This window comes from Leptodactylus fuscus, chromosome 1 (genome assembly GCF_031893055.1).
Source record: "Leptodactylus fuscus isolate aLepFus1 chromosome 1, aLepFus1.hap2, whole genome shotgun sequence".
NCBI lineage: Eukaryota > Metazoa > Chordata > Amphibia > Anura > Leptodactylidae > Leptodactylus > Leptodactylus fuscus.
In genome coordinates, this window is record NC_134265.1 from 27,947,530 (window position 1) to 27,974,260 (window position 26,731).

The window sequence follows — 26,731 nt, forward strand, 5'->3', positions numbered from 1 at the left end:
GGCATCCTGGGCTTCATTCATATTGGGACAGCTGGAGCCGAGGCCCTGGACTGAACTAATTGTTCTATGGCCCCAGCTCCAGGGTGTCAGACACAACAAGGGCCACAGCAGATAAAGGAGCCTGAGACTATCCCTTCCAGGAGCCAATAAAGCCAGACGAGTGTACTTACTGGGCCTGCTGATAGGGGGCGCCCCATGTGGATAGACTCCGCTGCTCTAATGTACTCTACATACCAGCATGCTGCAGTACATGGTATATAGCTGGGCACATGGCGCAATCCCAGTACATGGTATATAGCTGGGCACATGGCTCAATCCCAGTATATGGTATATAGCTGGGCACATGGCGCAATCCCAGTACATGGTATATAGCTGGGCACATGGCGCAATCCCAGTACATGGTATATAGCTGGGCACATGGCGCAATCCCAGTACATGGTATATAGCTGGGCACATGGCGCAATCCCAGTACATGGTATATAGCTGGGCACATGGCGCAATCCCAGTACATGGTATATAGCTGGGCACATGGCGCAATCCCAGTACATGGTATATAGCTGGGCACATGGCGCAATCCCAGTACATGGTATATAGCTGGGCACATGGCGCAATCCCAGTACATGGTATATAGCTGGGCACATGGCGCAATCCTAGTACATGGCATATAGCTGGGCACATGGCGTAATCCCAGTACATGGTATATAGCTGGGCACATGGCGCAATCCTAGTACATGGTATATAGCCAGGGAAAAGACTGAGGGGCTTTATATCACAAGTATTGGCTTAGATACGTTCTGCTAAACTATTGTATTATAGATGATGGTGTCTTAGCTGCGCCGTCACCGCACCTCAGTGTCGCTGGATGGGGCACGTACCCGAATAACCTGCACAATTCAGACCCCAAATAGACCAATTTACCTAAGGGTGTGAGGACCTTACTATTATTTTTGACATTTTTTAGGAATAATTGGGACCCTGGGTGTGCGGAGGGGGTGGGGAGTATTTAGCACCTATTTGTAATACAACCTGTATATGTAGATTACAGCCCCCTCCCCACTGCATTGAGGAGTCATGTGACCTCATTAAAGGCACAGAGCAGTGTGAGGTTGTCTATTGCAGACAATGGAGTTAAAGGGAATGAATGAGAATGAAATAATAATGTGGCCGGAGAAGTCTCCAGAGAGATCCACCTGTCTGCTGAGCAGAATACAAGCTGCACACCGTCCTATTACATCACACATGAGTTATTATAACATGACTAATATATTCAAATCAGCATCTGATTCATGACGAAGCCGCCGCCGCTGTCTCGCCTGCTCTGGCGCTGTCCAAATAAAGTGAGTGACAGGCTCAGGCATCCGCTCTTGGGAATAGCAATTACATTGGTCACCATATTAAAGCCAATCCAATTGTCCGCCCTTCCTAAGATAGCTGGAAGATGGAGATACCTGGAAGCCGCTCCCCCTCACCAAAACTACAAGTCCCAGCATTCCCTGACAACAGTAAGTCAGGCGGAGACAGACGCGTGCCACGTAAATGTGCACCAGGCCCAACAATAATGTATTGGAAGAGACACCTTATGAGCCCACGAAGGGTTCTGGGCCAGTTTTTGGAGACCATTACTCTATGGGGTTTATTGTGGGATTAAGGGTGAACGATCCAATACCAAATGGAGCAGCTGCACCCCCTCCCATCACACCATGGCAATGGTCTACAACTACAACTTCCATACCCTGACAGTTCCACGACTTTATGGAAATTAAAAGCGGTTGTCCATTTAGTACAGAAAATTCAGGGGCAAGTGGCACGGGTATAAATAATCAAAAAATGCACCCTCACCCGTCTCCGGCACTCCATTGTACGGAGTTGGGGCTTGTCGAGAGGATCTTATGACCACTTAGACCAATCAGTGGCCTCAACAGAACCAGTCTCTGAAAACTGAGGCCAGTGATTGGTCGTCTTGGTCATGTGAATCTCCCTGCTTCTGACCTACAAGACCCAGCACGTGAGAAAAAGAGGGCCTGGATTGTAGAAAGGAGTGGCGGGAACAAGGATAGGCTATTTGTTGGTTTTCCAACCACCCCTGAGTATCTGTAGTTCATGGATCACCCTCAATGGGGTTATTGGGGGCCAACCAAGTATTATCTACAAGCCGTGTATTGCAGATCCAACAGGGATTGTCACCGTCCAGCGCTGCCACAAAGCCGACGTTGCTTTAAGGGGTGTCCAAGACTTGATATTGAGGGTCTTTCCTAAGGTCATCAATATTAGATGGGTGGAAGTCCAAAACCTGGCACCCCCATTATGCACCGGCCATAGCTGATGGATCTGCACGGGGTACAGATTTATGTATGGAGGACTGTAGACGGTCTAGGGTGTTTGTATAGGAGTAAACCATAGATATAGGGCCCAGCTGTGTCTACAGAGGAAGTACAAGGGAGTGGAGACTTATCCAAGGGGTGAGGAGCGAGCCCATAGAAGGCCCCATAATATATATCCAAATCAGAACTACAAGTATCAGCATCCCCCGAGAGCCCTTATCATGATGGCTCCTTTTCTAGAGTAGAATGAAGCTAATAAGCTTGTCCACTAGGGGCAGTATGGACAACAGACTAGATATAGGCCGCGCGGCACCTGCTCACTTTCTAGGCTCCCCCCCCCCCGTCGCTCAAGCTCCAGCTGCTGTCGAGACAATCTCATAATCTCACTGAATCTTCTATTTTTTCCTTCCTACCGGCACAGACAATATATCTGTCCCCTCAATTACTGGGGCAGGCCGGGACAGCCCTGGTTTGTGTAGGATGACCCCTTGTCTGAACTTGTCCTGGGTAATATGACAGCTCCGGTTTATATGGCGCGACATCCTTGTTTGTCTGAACCTGTGTAAATTAAATCATTTTACGGGAAAACCGACACATGAATATGATCTCCATAGTCAGGCGTTCATTGTAATGTGCAGCATGAGGGGGGCATGAGTGGCAGAGGGGTAACTGGTAGCTATGTAGGATTTATAGGGAATGATGTTCATGGGTAACATGGAGGGCATTGGGCCCGTGCTGTGGGCTGCTCTCATACACCTTCTTACAAAGACCCAGGAGACCCAACAAGCCCAGGGCCCTCCTGACCCAGGATGGCGGCACAAGGTTAACATGGATTTTCCAGCTATATCTATCTGCATTGGCACCACGATGACATGCGTCCGTATATGAGTCTGCCCTTACAGTACCCATACGCATACGTCGTGCAGCATTACGTGTAGCATGCAGCTGACCTAACTGTACAGGAAGTATTACAGGTAGGTGAGCAGGAAATAAACGCTACAATAGGGTTATGATGTAAGAAAATATACTGTCAACCGAGACACAAGTCTGTCCGGTTCCTGATCAGGGAGCCCTGCCCTATGTGTCACAGACGCTCCACCGCCATTCAGATTGCAGGCCGTCTTGTAGGAAATCTAGTCATGCTTAAAATTCCTGGGCCCTTGTGCAATGTTTAGGGTCACCCTACTGTCACGTGCAATGACTTCCCACTGTATACGCATTATGGATACATATACACTCATGGTCTAGAAAAACGCATCTAAAATGAAATCCTGGATTGCTGCAAAACTTGGCATACTTTTATGTAAACGATTACAGGGTTTGTCCACAAGAGGGTGTCATAGTGTTTCCATGCTTTCCATATAAAAAGGCTCTCAGAGGCTACTTTTGGGTAGTGTACCTGTTGTTGAGAGATGGACTTGCCTTACCCCAGGGTCAGTAAACTACGACCTACGACAGCCTGTTCGGCTGTAACATCTTTGGGTAAAAACCAGAACCTGTATACCTCCATATCCAACTATATCTCATCTTATATCCAGGCTAGAGGCACCCAGCAGGGTGCAAGAAGCTCCGCCCAATTGTCCATTTTCCACAATAACCTTCTCCTTTGGCTGTAATATTGTCACCCTTATATAGATCATCATCACCCTGAGAAAGCTTCAGGCCAAGACAACCAATTCTTGGTGCAGGATTGTATAGAAGCCATCAGCCATGGAATCCCATTTCGGACAGTTGCAATGTTTCCCAGCTAAAGAACCCGCGCCCGTTACGGAGCTTTTTTCTCTTCATTGCAGTTTTTGTGATTTTTACCTCCTGTTCTATTGCATTTCGGACAAGATGATTATTTCAATTGTATTCGTTTTATAAAGGAAGATTCTGATGTCAATTTACGTCGAATTCCAACATGTCAGACACATACCCTGGGAAGGACACGTCTGTAATCCGAGGGTGAAATTGTTCCTTGGGTAACTAAAGCTCAGGTGCGAGCGAGCGTCTTGTGTGGATATTACCGCCACGCCGGGAAAAAAGGCCGCTGCTCAGTGACACCGCCGGGTAATTAGGTCGCCTTTTCTTTCCAGGAAACCTTTGTGGAGAGCGGAGTCGGCGTCTCTATTACACAAGCGTATAATGGAATCGAAGCTCGCTGTTATTATTATCCTTTACTTATTAAAGCCTGACATAGTGCTGAGGTCAGTGTAACTAGGAGAAAGAGCGAACGCGCTCCGGAAGATACACGCCACATGTTCATCCGTATATTCTACTGGTGTAGGAAGGTGCCGTATAATGTGTATACAGCTTCTGTGCAGAGCTATGTGTATCCATGGTAACAGACTAGAAACAAACCTGATGAAGTCTGACCCTGTAGTCACGTGGTGGCGTCTACTAACACTGGAGTGCGGCAACCTGGAGAAACACAAAGGGCGCAAGTTACTGCAATTGTATCATTTATTATGTATGTTCCTATATATTAGGTTTACTATATATCTATCCATATAATAATAATAATACATTTTATTTATATAGCGCCAACATATTCCGCAGCGCTGTACAATTTATAGGGTTCAGCTACAGACATACATAACAAAGAATGTCATTTCACACAATGGGACTGAGGGCCCTGCTCAAAAGAGCTTACAATCTATGAGGTAGAGGGGGTGACACAAGAGGTAGCAGGGGCGGCATTGCTTATACAGTGTTCAGACAATTTTGTGCATTAGGAATTGTGATAGGCCTGTCTGATAAGATGCGTCTTTAGTTTGCGCTTGAAACTGTAGAAATTGGGAGTTAATCTGATTGTCCGGGGTAGAGCATTCCAGAGAAGTGGTGCAGCTCAGGAGAAGTCTTGTATACGAGCGTGGGAGGGTCTGATAATAGAGGATGTAAGTGTTAGGTCATTGAGTGAGCGGAGAGCACGGGTTGGGCGGTAGGCAGAGATGAGGGAGGAAATGTAGGGAGGTGCGGCATTATGGAGAGCCTTGTGGGGGAGGGGGATAACTTTATATTTTATTCTATAATGAATAGGCAGCCAATGTAGTGACTGGCACAGACCGGAGGCATCGCTGTAGCGTCTAGCCTGATAGATGAGCCTGGCTGCTACATTCAGAATAGATTGTAGAGGGGAGAGTTTAGTGAGGGGAAGACCGATTAGTAAGGAGTTACAGTAGTCAAGGCGAGAATGAATCAGAGAGACAATAAGTGTCTTTAGTGTATCTCTGGTAAGGAAAGGGCGTATTCTGGAGATGTTTTTGAGGTGGAGGTGACATGAACGTGCGAGTGATTCAATGTGGGGGGTCTATCTATCTATCTATCTATCTATCTTTCTATCTATCTATCTATCTATCTATCTATCTATCTATCTATCTATCTATATCTCCTATCTATCTATCTCATATCTATCTCCTATCTATCTATCTCCTATCTATCTATCTATCTATCTATCTCCTATCTATCTATCTATCTATCTATCTATCTATCTATCTATCTCATATCTATCTATCTATCTATCTATCTATCTCCTATCTATCTATCTATCTATCTATCTATCTATCTATCTATCTATCTCCTATCTATCTATCTATCTATCTATCTATCATCTATCTATCTCCCTCCTATCTATCTATCTATCATCTATCTATCTCCCTCCTATCTATCTATCTATCTATCTATCTATCTATCTATCTATCTATCTATCTATCTCCTATCTATCTATCTCCTATCTATCTATCTATCTATCTATCTATCTATCTCCCTCCTATCTATCTATCTATCTATCTATCTATCTATCTATCTATCTATCTATCTCCTATCTATCTATCTATCTATCTATCTATCTATCTATCATCTATCTATCTATCTATCTATCTATCTATCATTCTATCTAGCTATAGCTTTCATCTAGTTACCCATTTATCTATATCATATCCGTTTATGTATCTATATCATACCTATCCTCTATCTATCTTTCTATCTCATATCTATTTATCTATATCCTATATACACATATTTCCAAGGGCATGGTTATAGGGGGTGCAGCAGTAGCAGTTGCTACCATACCCTGGACCACGATTGACCCCAAAGGACCCTCTGCCCCCAAAATATCCCACTCCTCTAAATGGCACAAGGTAGGTAGGGCCCCATTACAGATGTTGCACTGGGGCCCAGAAGCTTACACCTCTGCATATTTCTATGGCTGTAAGTGAGGTTCAGGTGCGCGGCGTCTTCACGCCAGACAAAGTGCTCGGTTTGGCTTCTTTGATATATAACTTCAGTAAATATAAGTGAAATATATTGATATCCTCCCTTATCTGACAGGAAGAGGAAATTGTGTATTCCTGCGAACTCTGACACGGGCGATGCTCTAAATGACCCTCAATCTGCACAATCCGTTAAATGAGACCATGTATGGACAGAAATAACCATTTTATTAGAGGAATCTAATATAGGGATCACAATACTTTCCGGATGACGTCCTGACACCCCCTTACCCTCTCCGCCACATGACATAATAATCTCTACGTGATATAAATCAACAGTCAGGGCTCGGGCTCATTCATGTGCACCATGGCTGCTAAACTTAGGATTCCTGAAAATAGTCATTCAATTACACCAGGATATTAGAGGGGACGTGACTGCCGGGAACAGACCTGAATATAGAAGTACAGTAAAGCCGGCCATGCACCTTTAATAGTTTATGGCCGACAGCTATTCCTTCCAACCTCCATATACATGCATGCTCTGCTTAGAGGGGGGGGGGGACTAAGCAGCCACCAGAAACCACTGACTAAGGCTAGGGTCACACCTGGGTTGGGTAATCATTTCGGGATTCCATACCCCATTCGATTGAGAAATACGAGAGAAAAGTCCTGCAAACAGGACTTGCAGGATCAGACTACACAGGGTTTATTTGTGGTCTGTAACCATGAAGACACACATATATACGGAGATATTTTATCATTGTGCCCCTTCCCTTCACGGCTCCAAGATGTATTATCGGTATGAAGATATGTCACAATTGATCTTTGAGTATAATCATACCTCCCAACCGTTCCGATTTCCGCGGGACATGTCACCGGAATCGTGAATGTCCTGCGGAAATCGGGACGGTTGGGAGGTATGATTATGGTCCCGGTTGGAGGGAGGTAGGTCCTGATTTCAACTCAGATCTGCGTCCAGAGGATGCAGATCTGAGTTGAACACATACGCGGCTGAAGCAAGGAGCTGACACAGGTCAGCTCCTTGCTTCGCCGCTGAACGCCGCCTACTGGCTTGTAGACGCGATGTGATGACGTCACATCGCGTCTACAACTGTGCGCCAGTGAGAGAGAGAGAGGCGCGCAGAGTGCAGCGGGGGAACGAGGAGAAGGTAAGTGTAATGTGAAGGTGGAACGTGAAACTGGGGGCAGATGAAGGAGAGGACGGCATGACACTGGGGGTAGAGATGTGGGGACATGAATCTGGGGGCAGAGATGGGGGGACATGAATCTGGGGGCAGAGATGGAGGACATGAATCTGGGGGCAGAGATGGAGGGACATGAATGTGGGGGCAGAGATGGAGGGACATGAATCTGGAGCAGAGATGGAGGGGACATGAATCTGGGGGCAGAGATGGAGGGACATGAATCTGGGGGCAGAGATGGAGGGGACATGAATCTGGGGGCAGAGATGGAGGGGACATGAATCTGGGGGCAGAGATGGAGGGGGGACATGAAACTGGGGGCAGAGATGGAGGGGACATGAATCTGGGGGCAGAGATGGAGGGGACATGAATCTGGGGGCAGAGATGGAGGGACATGAATCTGGGGGCAGAGATGGAGGGGGGACATGAAACTGGGGGCAGATGAAGGGTGTATATGAAACTGGGGGAGAGATAGAGGGGGGACATATAATTTACGGGTGACTGTAGGAGGATTATACTGTGTGCGGGCACATGAAAAATTAATGAGAATGGGCGGAGTCAACACAAAAGTGGGCGGGGCTAAATTTGTCCCTCTTTCGGTTCTTCAAAAGTTGGGAGGTATGGTATAATGTAGTAACACATAACTGCAGGATCAGACTACACAGGGCTTATTTGTAGTCTGTTACCATGGAGATACATAGGCCTGCCTAAGAGCTGTCTACATAAAACAGCTGGAGATATCGTGTCATTGTTATTTTCAAGGTTGCCCCATTTTTTTCATTCTAGATACAGCGGAGACAAGAAAAAGTGCTCAGAGTCCCCAAATACACAGTTATAGAGCTTTTCTATAGGAATATTTTCTGGGAAATGCTCTGTGCTGCCCCCTACTGTAACATTTGGGATTACACTGAATGTAAATCTGTGACATTTCTTGTCAAGAATCTCCCTGTTACTTTGTAGATTTCTGTGACATAAGAAAGGAGAAATGTATCTTAAGGCTGACAGGCCATAAAACAGTCTGGAGATGCTTGACCCGGGCGAAGGGTTTAGTGAGGATGAAAGGTAAGGAGATGTGTTCAGAGCAGCCTGGCCCTCAGCTAGAGTTCTCACCTCCTGCAGATCCTCAGGCCCCAGGAAGGAACCTGATCTGTGAAGACCCTGCCTCATTACATTGAGGTAAGTGGCCTCTGTCCCACCTCGCTCTGCACCTCTCACTCTAAGGTTTCACTGACATACTTGAGTATTCACTTTTGGGTGATTTGGTTTCAAGACCTCTTGTGATAAACTATAGAACACCCTGAGGCGCAAATGTAAGAAAAAGCTCAAATGTCCAAAATCCATACATGACAGAATAATAATAGCGAATAGGGAGGAGGAGCAGAACAGAGATGTGGTGAACGGTATACAGATGTAGCAGAGATGAGTTTGTCCTTTAGCACTTTGGGGCTGTGCTGGTTGTGCAGCATTATAGCTGGCGCAGAGGTAAGTGGATGCAGCAGTGCCGTCCTGTGTAAGAAATATGGATGGCAGTATTATTATCATGGGGGAGAAAGAGTGGAAAGAGAAGGAGAGGGGGTAGAACAAGAGAGTGCATAGGAACATAAAGAAAGAGGGAAGGGAAGGAAAGGAGAAGGAAGGAGAGAAGAGGGAGAAGGGGTAGAAGAAGAGAGTGCATAGAAACATAAAGAAAGAGGGAAGGAAAGGAGAAGGAAGGAGAGAAGAGGGAGAAGGGGTAGAACAAGAGAGTGCATAGAAACATAAAGAAAGAGGGAAGGAAAGGAGAAGGAAGGAGAGAAGAGGGAGAAGGGGTAGGACAAGAGAGTGCATAAAAACATAAAGAGGGAAGGAAAGGAGAAAGAAGGAGAGAAGAAGGAGAAAGGGTAGAACAAGAGAGTGCATAAAAACATAAAGAAAGAGGGAAGGAAAGGAGAAGGAAGGAGAGAAGAGGGAGAAGGGGTAGGACAAGAGAGTGCATAGAAACATAAAGAAAGAGGGAAGGAAAGGAGAAGGAAGGAGAGAAGAGGGAGAAGGGGTAGAACAAGAGAGTGCATAAAAACATAAAGAGGGAAGGAAAGGAGAAAGAAGGAGAGAAGAAGGAGAAAGGGTAGAACAAGAGAGTGCATAAAAACAAAGAAAGAGGGAAGGAAAGGAGAAGGAAGGAGAGAAGAGGGAGAAAGGGTAGAACAAGAGAGTGCATAAAAACAAAGAAAGAGGGAAGGAAAGGAGAAAGAAGGAGAGAAGAGGGAGAAGGGGTAGAACAAGAGAGTGCATAAAAACAAAGAAAGAGGGAAGGAAAGGAGAAAGAAGGAGAGAAGAAGGAGAAAGGGTAGAACAAGAGAGTGCATAAAAACAAAGAAAGAGGGAAGGAAAGGAGAAGGAAGGAGAGAAGAGGGAGAAGGGGTAGAACAAGAGAGTGCATAAAAACAAAGAAAGAGGGAAGGAAAGGAGAAGGAAGGAGAGAAGAGGGAGAAGGGGTAGAGTACAAATGTGCAAGAAAAGAAGAAGAGAAATAGGAAAGGAATGAGGAAAGAAAAAGAAGGGAAGAGAGGGAGAAAGGAAGGAAAGAAGAAAGAAAGAAAGAAAGAAAGAAAGAAAGAAAGAAAGAAAGAAAGAAAGAAAGAAAAAGAAAGGTAGAAGGGGCAGAACATGAATGTGCAAGAAAGAGAGAAAAAGAGGGGAGAAAAGGGATATTATTGTTGTTGAACAAGAATGTGCAAAACATGGAAAAAGGAAAAATTAAAGAGGAAAGAAAACAAGAATTAAATAATAAGAAGTGAGGAAGGAAACAAAAAGAGAAAGGAAGGAAGGAATGAGGGAAGGAAAAAGAAAGAAAGAAAGAAAGAAAGAAAGAAAGAAAGAAAGAAAGAAAGAAAGAAAGAAAGAAAGGAGGAAAGGATGAGTCTAAAAATATGGTAGGAAGAAAAGAAGTAGAAGAAAAAGGAAGAAAGAAGAGAGGAAACAAAGGGAAGAAAGGAAACTGGAGTGAGAGAAGGAGGCATGGAGACAGGGAGAGAAAGAGTAAAGGGAAGGAGAGGTCAGAAAAGGAATGATAGAGAGAAGAGCCCAGAGACTCCATGGAGCCAGAGACCCCAGACAGAGGGCCGGACACTCAATGATAAGCCTGCAATGTATCTACAGCCAATCACAGGGCGCTGTTCAGACAGATGACACTGGCTGTGAGAACATTCTGCACAGGACTATCTATGAGGACCCTTGTGATGTGTATGAGCTCCCGCTGCACTTGGCAATGTCACATGTAAGCACATCGTATAATACCCTGTAAGGGGAATAAATATACACTGCAGATACAAGACAGGAACCTATAGGATGGAAGGAGCAATTCTGGACTAAAGAGGGATGATTTAGCTGTAAGACATGTCCCTGCTGCTAAGTAAGCAGAGCGGTGGTGACTCCATATATAACGCCCTGGACAAGTATATGAGCTACTGTGCCCTCATGGTATATGTGTAACAGGGACCCCCCCCCACACACACACACACACACACCTACTACATACAAACCTATAGACCTCCTATAGCTACTCCCCTGATCCTGAGACAGGAACGTCCAGGTTTAGGCTCCATACACACAGCATTGTCAGTGTGATAGCTGCGTTGTTGGCGGCTAGCATACTGACCTATTGTATTGCAATGGCCCCATACACGTGCCCATGAGCCTGGAGGCACTCAGGACAGGGCCTATACCTGTCTGTTTTATGGCTGATGGATATTAATGGGTCAGTGGGGGTGCAGGCGGCCATCCATGGACCTGGCATATGCACCAGTTGTGTGGATGTAGCCTTGCTCCAATTTCTATAGCTATACCATACCACCTAGCCGTCCCAAATTGTCCTGTTCCAAGGTCATGGTCAGCAGGAAGTATGTCCCGGATTCAACTCAACTGCATCCAGAGAGGACACAGAAGACTTGAATATGGGGTGAAGAAGGAGCTCCTGCCTCTCCACTGTACCCCTGTGTGCTCCAGTCCCAGGAGCTGTAGGTGTGATGTGATGACATCACTCACATTGCGCCTACATTATTATGTTAAACTTTGGGGGGGCAGGGGCATTAGACTAGGGAGAGATAAAGGGGGACAGTTAAACTGGAGGCAGATGTAGGGAAGCAATTATACTGGGTGCACATTAAGGGGGACAATTAAACTGGGGCAAATGTAGAGCAGCAATTATACTAGGGGCACATTAAGGGGGACAATTAAACTGGGGCAGATGTAGGGGAAATTAAACGGGGGATAGCTGAAAGGGGACATTAAACTGGTGGCAGATGAAGGGGGATATTAAACTGGGGTAGATGGAGGAGAGACATTAAATTGGTGTCAGATGAATGGGGACATTAAACTGGTGGCAGATGAAGGGGCGCAATAAGCTGGTGGTAGATGAAGCGGGGTATTAAGCTGGTGGCAGATGACGGGCGACATTAAACTGGGGACAGATGGAGGAGTGGACATTAAACTGGGGGGTAGATGGAGGGTGACATTAAACTGGGGGCAACTGGAGGAGGACATTAAGCCTTGAGGTAGCTGAAGGGGGACATGTCTGCCTCTAGTTACCCCCAGTTTAATGTCCCCCTCTATTTGCCCCCAGTTTAAACTGAGGCATGACATGAGGTACTTCATACTGTGGTGTAATTGAAGGGGAATATAATGTGGGGGTGTATAATATCAGGGTGACTGTAAGAGCATTATACTGAGTGAGAAAAATGGGTGAGAATGGGCAGAGTCAATGTAGAAGCGTGCAGAGCTAAATTTGCAGTGTCGCACATAGTGTGCCACACATTTTGTCCCGTTTTTTGTCCTATAGGCATACCTGAAAGTTGGGAGGTATACAATCCTCCACCTAGATTCTCCTGATAATGCCATGTCCCTCCTCCTCTGGCACATCAGTGTTGTCATAGGGACATTGGCCCTATCACTTACCTGGAATACCAGCATGTAAGTGTGCAGGCCACCTGTGACTACAGCCCTTCTCAGGTGATGTCATACTGTATATATCCAATATGTAAAATTTGCCAGCTACATCCGAGAGGTGATCCAAAAAATTCCACGATAGTAATAAAATATAACTTTTATTGTGTCTTCATCTTAAAAAGGTTACAAAGTAACCATAAAGGGGTACATCATTAACACAAGGCACAAGGCCTTGTGCCTTGTGTTAATGATGTACCCCTTTATGGTTACTTTGTAACCTTTTTAAGATGAAGACACAATAAAAGTTATATTTTATTACTATCGTGGAATTTTTTGGATCACCTCTCGGATGTAGCTGGCAAATTTTACATATTGGATATATCTCGTGGACGGCGGGTTCTGAAGTCACCTGCAAGCCGGGCTCCCTTGAGGCTCCTTATATACATGGCGATACGGTGAGCTGAAATTTTCTTCCTTTTGGTTTTTTGGATGTCATACTGTACCCAGAGACGGATAATGACAATAGCTTCCACCTCTGTTCTCGCCGATACTGGAGTATTATGACACACACACAATTTTCGTTATTTTGACAATAACTGTGACAATCTGAGCTGTGACTGTGACTAAACCACAATTTCACAGCGAGGACGAGGAGCCGTCACCCTGTCGCAATTCTATTGTGACAAAATAATTGTTGTTCGCTTTGGTTCAGAAATTGGTGCTTAGTCACAGTATTAGCGCCGACTCCCATGGCCAAAAAGTTTTGTCATCATGTTACATAAAGAGAGATAGAGATAGATAGATAGATAGATAGATAGATAGATAGGAGATAGATAGATAGATAGATAGATAGATAGAAGATAGATAGATAGATAGATAGATAGATAGATAGGAGATAGATAGATAGATAGATAGATAGATGATAGATAGATAGATAGATAGATAGATAGATAGATAGATAGGAGATAGATAGATAGATAGATAGATAGATAATAGATAGATAGGAGATAGATAGATAGATAGATAGATAGATAGATAGATGATAGATAGATAGATAGATAGATAGATAGATAGGAGATAGATAGATAGATAGATAGATAGATAGATAGATAGATAGATAGGAGATAGATAGATAATAGATAGATAGGAGATAGATAGATACATAGATAGATAGATAGATAGATATGAGATAGATAGATAGATAGATAGATAGATAGATAGATAAATAGATAGGAGATAGATAGATAGATAGATAGATAGATAGATAGATAATAGATAGATAGATAGATAATAGATAGGAGATAGATAGATAGATAGATAGATAGATAGATAGATAGATAGATAGATAGGAGATAGATAGATAGATAATAGATAGATAATAGATAGATATATAGGAGATAGATAGATAGATAATAGATAAATAGATAGATAGATAGACGATAGATAGATAGATAGATAGATAGATAGATAGATAGATAGTTAGATAGATAGATAGATAAATAGATAGGAGATAGATAGATAGATAGATAGATAGATAGATAGATAGATAGGAGAGATAGATAGATAGATAGATAGATAGATAGATAGATAGATAGACAGATAGATAGATAGATAGGAGATAGATAGATAGATAGATAGATAGGAGATAGATAGATAGATAGATAGATAGATAGATAGATAGATAGATATGAGGATAGATAGATAGATAGATAGATAGGAGATAGATAGATAGATAGATAGATAGATAGGAGATAGATAGATAGATAGATAGATAGATAGATAGATAGATATGAGGATAGATAGATAGATAGATAGATAGATAGATAGATAGATAGATAGATAGATGATAGGTACTTCTTTTCTTTTTTTTTTATAAATCAGAATGTTCTAGAATCTTTTCTCTCCGCTCGGACATTGCGTAGACTCTGATGATTGTGAGTGTAGATTTATTGGTGGAGCCGCTGTCAGGGCCCGATCAGTCACTCACTGTTATGATGTCTCAAACTGGACGTGTGAAATATTTGGCTAGCCCGTCTTGTAATGCACAGCTGGCTTCCAAGGCTCCCGCCAGCAAACAGGCCCAAGAAAGTGCTGCGTCTTAAGGAACGGGAAGGGTCTATTTACCTCTGTCACCAACAGCAAGACTGGTGCACGGCCAGTGCTGAGCCAGGTTCATCAAAGGAAAATACCCCGTGGCCTTTCAATCCCGAGAAGTTTTCCCCTCATAAAAAAATATAATGCTGAATATGTAACATGGCCCATGGAGCTCTATAAATAAATCTCAGGCAGGGGGTAAGGGGTTGACCCAAAAGATATGCCTACCCCACCCACTATCAGAGAAGGAAATATAAGATTATTGTCAGAAATATGTTGTGTAAAAAATAGGCCACGTTCCCTTATCAGACACAAATTTGGATGGGATCGACTTACTATCTTAGGGTATGTTCACATGGCGGAAACCAAACTTCACATGTGAGCTTTACACATCGGCATCCCGTCGCGGCATTCTGCTCCTGATTAGGCCCAAATGAATGGGCCTAATCAGGAGGGAATCTCGCGCCGCGGACGCCATGGCTGTCTCAGCCGCGGAATCCACGGAAAGAAGAGGCATCCCGCTAAGGGAAGAAAAACGGTAGCGGAAAAAAAGCGAGCGGCTTCCTTTGAAGTCAATGGTAACCTTTTTTGCAGGCGGATTTTGAGGCGGATTGCACCTCAAAATCCGCCTGCAAAAATCGAAATGTGAACGTCCCCTTATCTCTGTTGAACCCTCCAACACACATAATGTCAAAGGAGAGAAGGATTGGACATGCTGAATTTTAATATATCGTATATACTCGAGTATAAGCCGACCTGAGTATAAGCCGAGGCCCCTAATTTTACCACCAAAAACTGGGAAAACTTATTGACTCGAGTATAAGCCGAGGGGGGAAATGCAGCAGCTACTGGAAAATTTCAAAAATTAAAATGGTCGTAGTTTTTGGGTGCAGTAGTTGCTGGGGAAGGGGAGGGGGTGTTTTGGTTGTCTGTCTGCCCCTTCCCTGAACTTGAGGACTGGTTTTTTTTCCCCCACTTGGAATTCAGCCTAGCCTAGCTGAATGATGTATGTGTATACTAAGCCTTGTAGTAAATTTGGCTCCCATTAGGGTTAGGGGATATGTGCCAAAAAAGTGGGAGGTGTCATACTAAACAAGTGCACAAGGATGCGGTCCATCATAAGCCCTCTCTTAAAAGAGAAAGGTCCCCCGACCTACAAGCCAAAGGCCCTAAAAGGATCAGTATAGTCCCCACGTGGTGAAGCAAGGTAGATCCAACTTCCTCATGGGCTCTCACCCCAGTATACTACCGAGACACTACAACTAGGTGCACCCACCTCCACATAATCAGAGGTGGCCGGGATAGCAGGAAACCTAATGGGAACACAACTGATCCCCTTAGACCTTGGGAGGGTCCCAATAGGACACCGCATCCCTCAATCCATGTGACAAATGGTGTGCCAGACCTGGATGGATCCCATATTCGGTGAACCCACAACCTAATGGCATTGATCCAGTGGCCACCGTGTGGTTCTCTGCCCTCCATCCCTGGCGTTCTGCTACCCTCCTACAATATGTTGCCACTCCCAATGGCAGAGGCAATTGCTGGGCAACAGATACTTGATCCAAGTAGTTACTGGGGTTCTCTTTATTTTAGGTCACGTGCCCTTTAACTCATCGTAGTTTCACCCGACTCTGAATGGAGCCCCCCTTTAAATCTTGGCTCCAGCGTTGATACAGGCCAGGTTAGGAATAGAAGGTCTAATTCCATTCATGTGACCATTGTCAGATTTATAGCCACAGATCCGGCAGCTTCTCCTCTGTCCTCTCCCCATAAATCAATGTACCAGATAAGATGAACCAATTAATAGTCTCTTCACAATTCTTCAGACATGATGTCAGGTTCACTTTGCTCCAGGTCCAAAGGATGTTGTTGACCATATTCTGCAGATAGATGGCGGCTGATCATGGACTCCAAGCAGCCGGCAGAGCAAACAACGTGTATTGTCACCATCAAAGTCATAGACAAAGGGAATCTCGGGCTCAAACAAAGAGGCGCAGAAAGGGCGATGATAAGATTTGGCTCATAGTCCTCCAGACCCTATCTGATCAATGACACAAGACAGGCGGAGGGGCAGAGCCACAAAAGGGCCACAGAGAGCTAAAAATTGTGTGCAAAGTGCACCAAAATCAGGAATACAACCGCGGCTAATCCTGTTAGGTCATCGCACCTTTATCCCATCAGAGTACAGAAGATTTACTTCCTTGCTACAACTATGGAGGCTGTCTAATGTCTATAGAAACTGTCTACTAATATCTATACAGGCCATAGATACAGGCTAATGGCTACGGGGACTGTATATTCTCTAAGGAGGCCGTATACTGTCTATAGAGACGGTCTAATGTTTATGGAGGTTGTCTAATCTCTATAGAGCCAGTCTCATGTCAAAAGTTCACCATGGGGCCCCACCATTCCTAGTTACGCCAGTGAGGCTACCAAATATCATGGAGGCTGTCTACTGTACAAGGAGGCTGTCTATTGTACATGGAGACTGTCTACTATACTGTACATGGAGGCTGTCTACTGTACATGAAGGCTACCAAATATAATGGAGGGTACCAAATATCATGGAGGCTGTCTATTGTACATGGAGGCTACCTAATATCATGGAGGCTGTCTACTGTACATGGAGGCTACCTAATATCAAGGAGGATGTCTACTGTACATGGAGGCTACCAAATATCATGGAGACTGTCTACTGTACATGGAGGCTACCTAATATCATGGAGGCTGTCTATTGTACATGGAGGCTACCTAATATCATGGAGGCTGTCTACTGTACATGGAGGCTACCTAATATCAAGGAGGATGTCTACTGTACATGGAGGCTACCAAATATCATGGAGACTGTCTACTGTACATGGAGGCTACCTAATATCATGGAGGCTGTCTACTGTACATGGAGGCTACCTAATATCATGGAGGCTGTCTACTGTACATGGAGGCTACCAAATATCATGGAGGCTGTCTACTGTACATGGAGGCTACCTAATATCATGGAGGCTGTCTACTGTACATGGAGGCTACCTAATATCAAGGAGGATGTCTACTGTACATGGAGGCTACCTAATATCAAGGAGGATGTCTACTGTACATGGAGGCTACCAAATATCATGGAGGCTGTCTACTGTACATGGAGGCTACCTAATATCATGGAGGCTGTTTACTGTACATGGAGGCTACCAAATATCATGGAGGCTGTCTACTTTACATGGAGGCTACCTTATGTTTTAGCTTTTTATCCACTTTCCCTTCTCTCTTCGCCAATAGACAGTAATGGGGGAGTCACTAAGGATGGTTGTCCAGCAGCAGTGGCTTTGGGGGCCCTACAAAATAAATGGGGGCTAGTGCAGAGGAAAGATCAGTGGATGGGTGAACAAGCATTTGTATAATAAACTTCTAAAACTTTCCGATATGCCTTGTGTGTCCCACCAGATTTCTGTCTCACAGCAGGGGCCTATCATAAAGCTTCAGGGCCCCAATACAAAATCTGTACCAGGGCCCCAGCTATAATGTATAGTACTGGTATCCTCATATTGGGAAGTGACAACGTATGGGCCCCTATGTCTTCTGGGCCCAGGTGTGTCTGCACCCTCTACACCCCTCACCTCCAGCTCAGAGGCTCATACCATATAGGACATTTGATATATTATAACAAGCCATGCCTCTGTGCCCGCCGGGCATAATCAGGGCAGATATTGAAGTGTTGCCACTCACTGACATGAAGCAGAGATCTTGTACATTATTACAGTAATATGTACATTTGTAACCCCCAATCCTCCCTATATTTTAGATCTGGCCACTACCTGCCATGCTTATACTGCGCCCGCACAGCAGACTGCGTACATCTAATACCTGACATGTATTAATCCCCCGGGCTCCTGCCATATCACACAATGTTTCCACGTTCACAGCACCTGTTAGGGCTGGCTACATAGGAGACAAGTATCCCAGGCAAGGTAAATGCCAATGCAGACCTGACAGTAGAGATGACGCCAGGAGCCAGGACGAGAGTAACCTTAAATCCTTGAACAACAAGGAGTTTTACATGCGTGCCAAAATTGTGCATTTTACAGGCAGCACGGCCGCCAGCGCCTGACATATAAGCCCGAGCGGCCTCACTTAATGACTAATATTTCTATGTTTGCGGTGTTTGCTAGCCATATAATCGGATGAATGTTGGCAAGACCAGCTGATGTGTCTGTGAGGTCCCAAATAGCCACCTCCTCAGGGGTCTGCGGTGTCAGACAGGCCCACCAGAATACCACCAAAGGATCCTCCGGAGAGCCCAGGATCTAACATAATATGATCCAGCAGATGACACCCAAAATTGAAGGGTACTAGTTGTTGTTGGAGGGTGGGCCCCCAGATTCTACTGTCCTGTCCCTATTGAGAATAAGTCGCCTTGCTCATTTTTTATAAACTACATGCACATTAAAGTGTGTCGCCTATAGGCGCGTGTAATACGGCGTCTATCGGATATTTGCATTCTCCAGGGGTGCAGCGTGAAGGCGCTGGGCACCAATGCAAAATCTGTATCAGACCTTGACTGTAAAGTACCATATATAGAACTCATATTGGGAAGAGTCACCATATGGGCCCCTTAAGTCTCCGGGGCCTGGGTGCAACTGTGTCCTCTGTACCCCATCAGGTTACGCCCCTAGTGTTCTGCACACTTACGCTTACGTACTCTTGAATGAACGAACCCAAAGTACAAAACGGACAGGAATCGGTCCTAGGCTTATAGGACTGCTCCATGTTGGTGCAGTTTGTTGCACATTAACCTTTTAATTGCTATGGCCCCATGCTTACCATCATTTAATGGGGAATTAATGGGGACACTGTGTTTGAGATGAGCCCAAAATATGGCCAAAAACTGCACCAACGTGGAGGTGGGAACTGCAGGTGAATCATTTTCTAATTGTAATGCCCGCACTGTTCCAGATGTGATGTCACTAGACGGATTTGTCATCCAGGACTCCAATGTAAGCTGCCATGTTGGTTGTCAATGTCACCCACTAGATAGGAGAATGTTGTCAATTGTACCATCAGCAACAAGATTTAGTAATAGTAATAGTGTCCATGTACGAGTGCTGACCACCGCAGACACTAGGACCCCAGCCTCAGGCACCGTCTGCCCTTGTCAACATTTGTTTGTGCGGGTGCGCAAACTTGAAAGGCCCCCGTGTAAATAGAAGGTGCATGGGTGACATGAAAAGATCTCAGTGACATCTCCTGCAGGATGTTCCTGGCCCGGCTCCCATTCAGCCTCCAGCAAATTTATCATCCCGAATAAAATCTCTGCTTCAAATGTTCCTCCATTGGCCGAAGAACAGACGCTTTCTATACAAACAGCGACTGCGAGAAGAGACGGCGCCATCTATATTGCAGATCATGAGAACCGTAGGTGACATGTTTAATAAAATTAAAAGTGTTGTAAACTTTGTAGACAAGGACAGAACGACATCTTACAACAAGTGTCTCCATAGTGTGTCATCGTGAAGCAAACCCATTCATTTCAGGGTGTGTATACTTATGCAAATGACTATAGACAGCTCTTGTTTGATAATTTGTCGCGGTGAATGTGCTCGAAGCAGAAATTTCTATGACAGGCTGATTCATCTGCAGAAATCCAAGAGCTTGCCGCCAATTCAGATGAATAGAATGCAAAAAATCTGCAACGTGTGAATAGAACATGAAGATTGTGGGCCCCAATGCACCATCATCATATTGGGGAGGCTTCTGGGCCCAGGTGCAACTGCACCCCCTGAAATGACAGCCCTGAATGCCGAGTGTGCATCCAATGTGGGCTGAGTTTGCAGTCGGATAATGCTTGGAGTAGTGTCCTGAGTACATTCTGTAATGCATTCACCTCTATGGGGCGTCCGATGGCCTGTTCCAATGAAACGGAGCAGGATAGGACCTACTATTCTCTTTGGAATGGAACAGACCATCTGACACCCCCCTTGAAGGAATGTTTAATGGTACACTCGGACATGTGAATGAAGCCTAAAGCATATATGCCCACTCTTCCGAAATATCCAGGAGGCTCCTAAAAAAGGGGTGACCTTGTGGACTCCCAGAAGAACGGGTAAATCTCCCAGACCGTATGGCAAGCAGTCATTTTATATGTCTTGGGAACTTTCTATGGACATGTCCTAAGAAAGGGGACATGCCAATGGCCAAAAGGAGGACATGCCACTGTCAGGGGCATAAGTACCATAGAGGCGGCTGCCACAGGGCCCGGGCCATTAGGGGGCCCGGTGACAGCCACTACCGCTGCGTTTTTTTTTTTTTTAATAGGCCGTTACGGGCTCTATTCACTTGCCGATCCTGGCTGAGCCGAGATCGGTAAGTGACACCACGGGCCCCACAAATACTATCATTATACTCAGGGGTCTTTGCAGACCCCCAGTATAATGATCGGCGGACCGGGAGAGGTAAGGGAACATAAAAAACAGTGTTACTTACCTCTCCACGATCCTGTCAGGCCTCCATCCTGATGTCCTTTCTGACGTCATTTCAGAAGGACGGCAGTGGAGAAGACAGCGTAGGAGCCGGGGACAGGTAAGTAACAGTAATTTTTTATATTTTTATTCCCCTGGGTCTCCGATTATTATAAAAATTATAATAATTGTTTATGGGTGTCCACTATGGGCTATAATACTGTGTGCAGGAGCCACTATGGGGGATAATACTGTGTGCAGGGGCCACTATGGGGGATAATACTGTGTGCAGGGGCCACTATGGGGGATAATACTGTGTGCAGGGGCCACTATGGGGGATAATACTGTGTGCAGGGGCCACTATGGGGGATAATACTGTGTGCAGGGACCACTATGGGGGATAATACTGTGTGCAGGGGCCACTATGGGGGATAATACTGTGTGCAGGGGCCACTATGGGGTATAATACTGTGTGCAGGGGCCCCTATGGGGGATAATACTGTGTGCAGGGGCTACTATGTGGGATAATACTGTGTGCAGGAGCCACTATGTGGGATAATACTGTGTGCAGGAGCCACTATGTGGGATAATACTGTGTGCAGGAGCCACTATGGGGGATAATACTGTGTGCAGGGGCCCCTATGGGGGATAATACTGTGTGCAGGGGCTACTATGTGGGATAATACTGTGTGCAGGAGCCACTATGGGGGATAATACTGTGTGCAGGGGCCACTATGGGACATAATACTGTGTGCAGGGGCCACTATGGGGGATAATACTGTGTGCAGGGGACACTATGGGGCATAATACTGTGTGCAGGAGCCACTATGGGGGATAATACTGTGTGCAGGAGCCACTATGGGGCACAATACTGTGTGCAGGGGCCACTATGGGACATAATACTGTGTGCAGGGACCACTATGGGGGATAATACTGTGTGCAGGAGCCACTATGGGGGATAATACTGTGTGCAGGGACCACTATGGGGGATAATACTGTGTGCAGGGGCCACTATGGGGGATAATACTGTGTGCAGGGGCCACTATGGGGTATAATACTGTGTGCAGGGGCCACTATGGGGTATAATACTGTGTGCAGGGGCCACTATGGGGGATAATACTGTGTGCAGGGGCCACTATCGGGGATAATACTGTGTGCAGGGGCCACTATGGGGTATAATACTGTGTGCAGGGGCCACTATGGGGGATAATACTGTGTGCAGGGGCCACTATGGGGGATAATACTGTGTGCAGGGGCCACTATGGGGTATAATACTGTGTGCAGGGGCCACTATGGGGTATAATACTGTGTGCAGGAGCCACTATGTGGGATAATACTGTGTGCAGGGGCCACTATGGGGGATAATACTGTGTGCAGGGGCCACTATGGGCCATAATACTGTGTGCAGGGACCACTATGGGGGATAATACTGTGTGCAGGGGCCACTATGGGGGATAATACTGTGTGCAGGAGCCACTATGGGGGATAATACTGTGTGCAGGGACCACTATGGGGGATAATACTGTGTGCAGGGGCCACTATGGGGGATAATACTGTGTGCAGGGGCCACTATGGGCCATAATACTGTGTACAGGGGCCACTATGGGGCATAATACTGTGTGCAGGGGCCACTATGGGGTATAACACTGTGTGCAGGAGCCACTATGGGGTATAATACTGTGTGCAGGGGCCACTATGGGGTATAATACTGTGTGCAGGGGCCACTATGGGGCATAATACTGTGTGCAGGGGCCACTATGGGGTATAATACTGTGTACTGGGGCTACTATGGGGGATAATACTGTGTGCAGGGGCCACTATGGGGGATAATACTGTGTGCAGGAGCCACTATGGGGCATAATACTGTGTGCAGGGGCCACTATGGGGCATAATACTGTGTGTGCAGGGGCCACTATGGGGTATAATACTGTGTGCAGGGGCCACTATGGGGGATAATACTGTGTGCAGGAGCCACTATGTGGGATAATACTGTGTGCAGGAGCCACTATGGGGGATAATACTGTGTGCAGGGGCCACTATGGGGCATAATACTGTGTGCAGGGGCCACTATGGGGTATAACACTGTGTGCAGGAGCCACTATGGGGCACAATACTGTGTGCAGGGGCCACTATGGGCCATAATACTGTGTACAGGGGCCACTATGGGGCATAATACTGTGTGCAGGGGCCACTATGGGCCATAATACTGTGTACAGGGGCCACTATGGGGTATAATACTGTGTGCAGGGGCCACTATGAGGGATAATACTGTGTGCAGGAGCCACTATGTGGGATAATACTGTGTGCAGGGGCCACTATGGGGCATAATACTGTGTGCAGGGGCCACTATGGGGGATAATACTGTGTACAGGGGCCACTATGGGGCATAATACTGTGTACAGGGGCCACTATGGGGCATAATACTGTGTGCAGGGGCCACTATGGGGTATAATACTGTGTGCAGGAGCCACTATGGGGCACAATACTGTGTGCAGGGGCCACTATGGGGTATAATACTGTGTGCAGGGGCCACTATGGGGGATAATACTGTGTGCAGGGGCCACTATGGGGGATAATACTGTGTGCAGGAGCCACTATGGGGCACAATACTGTGTGCAGGGGCCACTATGGGGTATAATACTGTGTGCAGGGGCCACTATGGGGCATAATACTGTGTACAGGGGCCACTATGGGGCATAATACTGTGTGCAGGGGCCAATATGGGGCATAATACTGTGTGCAGGGGCCACTATGGGGCATAATACTGTGTGCAGGGGCCACTAAGGGACATAATAGAGTGCGGAGGAGGGGGTCGGCCGAGGTCTTCGACGTCGGTGTTGGTTGGTTGGGGGGAGGAGTCCCATGTCAAAAGTTTGCCACGGGACCCCGCCATTCCTAGTTACGCCACTGGCCACTGCCCAATTGTTGCCAAGTATGGCCTCATAAGCTGTCTTGGTTTCCCATAGTAACTAGTCACAGAGTAGCTTTCATTTTTCAAAGAGGTTTATGGAAGATCTGCAAACAATTTCATTTTTGCAAGGACTTTAGGTCATGGAAGTTTTTCAAGACTGGAAATAAGTTTGCTGAATTGAATATGGGGGGCACAGACGGGTTTGGGGGGGGGGTTCATACACTGGTTAAAAGCAGAACCATCTTTGTTGACCATAGCAATCAATCACCAATCCGACTTTTCAGATAAGGGGCATGTAGGGTGCAAAGAGTGCCCAAATGTTGCATTTTTTGGGTGTGCGCCAACTAACGTGGTTTAATAGCAATGGACACCACGGTGGCAGGGATAGGTTTGTTCGGGCTCCAGGAAAAAAAATAAAAAATTCTGGATAACCCCTTTAAGGCTACACATAGACGACCGTGCATTGGACCGTGTAAAAGTCCTGGTCGTGCGTATGGTGCCGTAGAAGTCCGTGTGATAGTTGTGAAAATATTGAGGCCGAAAACTGCGACCCCCCATTGTTATCAGTGGGATTCAGTGAGATGGGAAAGAGGGGGAAGGGATTTATAGTAATGATTTACACCAGGTTTTTTTTGCCGTAGACAGTCGCAGATCGGTGATTTTTAACACAATTTGTATCTATAATAGTCCAAGTGGCATTTCCCGGTACTTTTCTCAAAATGGCTGGAGGCAGAGCCCGGCGCGGCCGCAACCATGAAACATTCCTCATCTTTTATGACACAAGGTCCTGCCCCAGCTGCCCCTCATTCAATACGAGGGCAGTTTTTGGATGAGTGACAGGAGTCACAGCCATTTTCTCCATTTAAACGTCGCAACTTTGGCCGCGAGTAAAGATGGCCGTGTTGCCCTGCGAGACCTCCCCCAGTGCAAGCGAATGGCGTCTCCTCGTGCCCACTGCGACTTCTATATGAGCAGTGCTGGAGTTTTTGTGACTAGAAGTTGCCATCGCAGTATCCCTCGGGGTCACTATGTGACTCCATTTTTTTTTTCTTTACATTGAGTAGTCGCAGGGCAAGACGGCAATCTTTGGTCGCACAATGGGAGCCATGGAGCCCTAGTCTCATAGAGAAACGCACAGAAGTGGCATGATGGGACCAATGTCTGCCGCGTCCCCTCAGTGTGACTAGTGTGTGAGGGCAGGCAGGAGCCATATACATATACAGTATATATACTGTATATACATGTCTGCATCTCCCTCCTCCCCATGCATTAGTGCCCTCCTCCTGTGCCCCTGCCTGCGGCCTGCAGACTGCCGGGCTCCCGGGCCAGGTGCTGCCGGCTGACTAGCTGCAGGGCAGGAGGAGATGCTGCGGCTGATAATGATGAGGAGGAGGAGGAGGAGGCGCCGCTGCTCCGGCTCTCACACTCCCATTGTTCACAGACTCTGTACTGGCGCCATACTGGGCAGCTCCACTCAGACTGGCTGCCAGCGTAACCCCTGCACTGCCGGCGGCGGCCTCACAACTCACAGACCGTCAGCCTGACTGTATACAGACACTATATACAGTGTGATATACAGTATATAACAGTATATAATGTACAGAGAATCAGCCTGACTGTATACAGACACTATATACAGTGTGATATACAGTATAATGTACAGAGAATCAGCCTGAGTGTATACAGACATTATATACAGTGTGATATACAGTATAATGTACAGAGAATCAGCCTGACTGTATACAGACACTATATACAGTGTGATATACAGTATAATGTACAGAGAATCAGCCTGACTGTATACAGACATTATATACAGTGTGATATACAGTATAATGTACAGAGAATCAGCCTGACTGTATACAGACACTATATACAGTGTGATATATACAGTATAATGTACAGAGAATCAGCCTGACTGTATACAGACACTATATACAGTGTGATATACAGTATAATGTACAGAGAATCAGCCTGAGTGTATACAGACACTATATACAGTGTGATATACAGTATATAACAGTATATAATGTACAGAGAATCAGCCTGAGTGTATACAGACATTATATACAGTGTGATATACAGTATAATGTACAGAGAATCAGCCTGACTGTATACAGACACTATATACAGTGTGATATACAGTATAATGTACAGAGAATCAGCCTGACTGTATACAGACATTATATACAGTGTGATATACAGTATAATGTACAGAGAATCAGCCTGACTGTATACAGACACTATATACAGTGTGATATATACAGTATAATGTACAGAGAATCAGCCTGACTGTATACAGACACTATATACAGTGTGATATACAGTATAATGTACAGAGAATCAGCCTGAGTGTATACAGACACTATATACAGTGTGATATACAGTATATAACAGTATATAATGTACAGAGAATCAGCCTGACTGTATACAGACATTATATACAGTGTGATATACAGTATAATGTACAGAGAATCAGCCTGACTGTATACAGACATTATATACAGTGTGATATACAGTATAATGTACAGAGAATCAGCCTGACTGTATACAGACATTATATACAGTGTGATATACAGTATAATGTACAGAGAATCAGCCTGACTGTATACAGACACTATATACAGTGTGATATACAGTA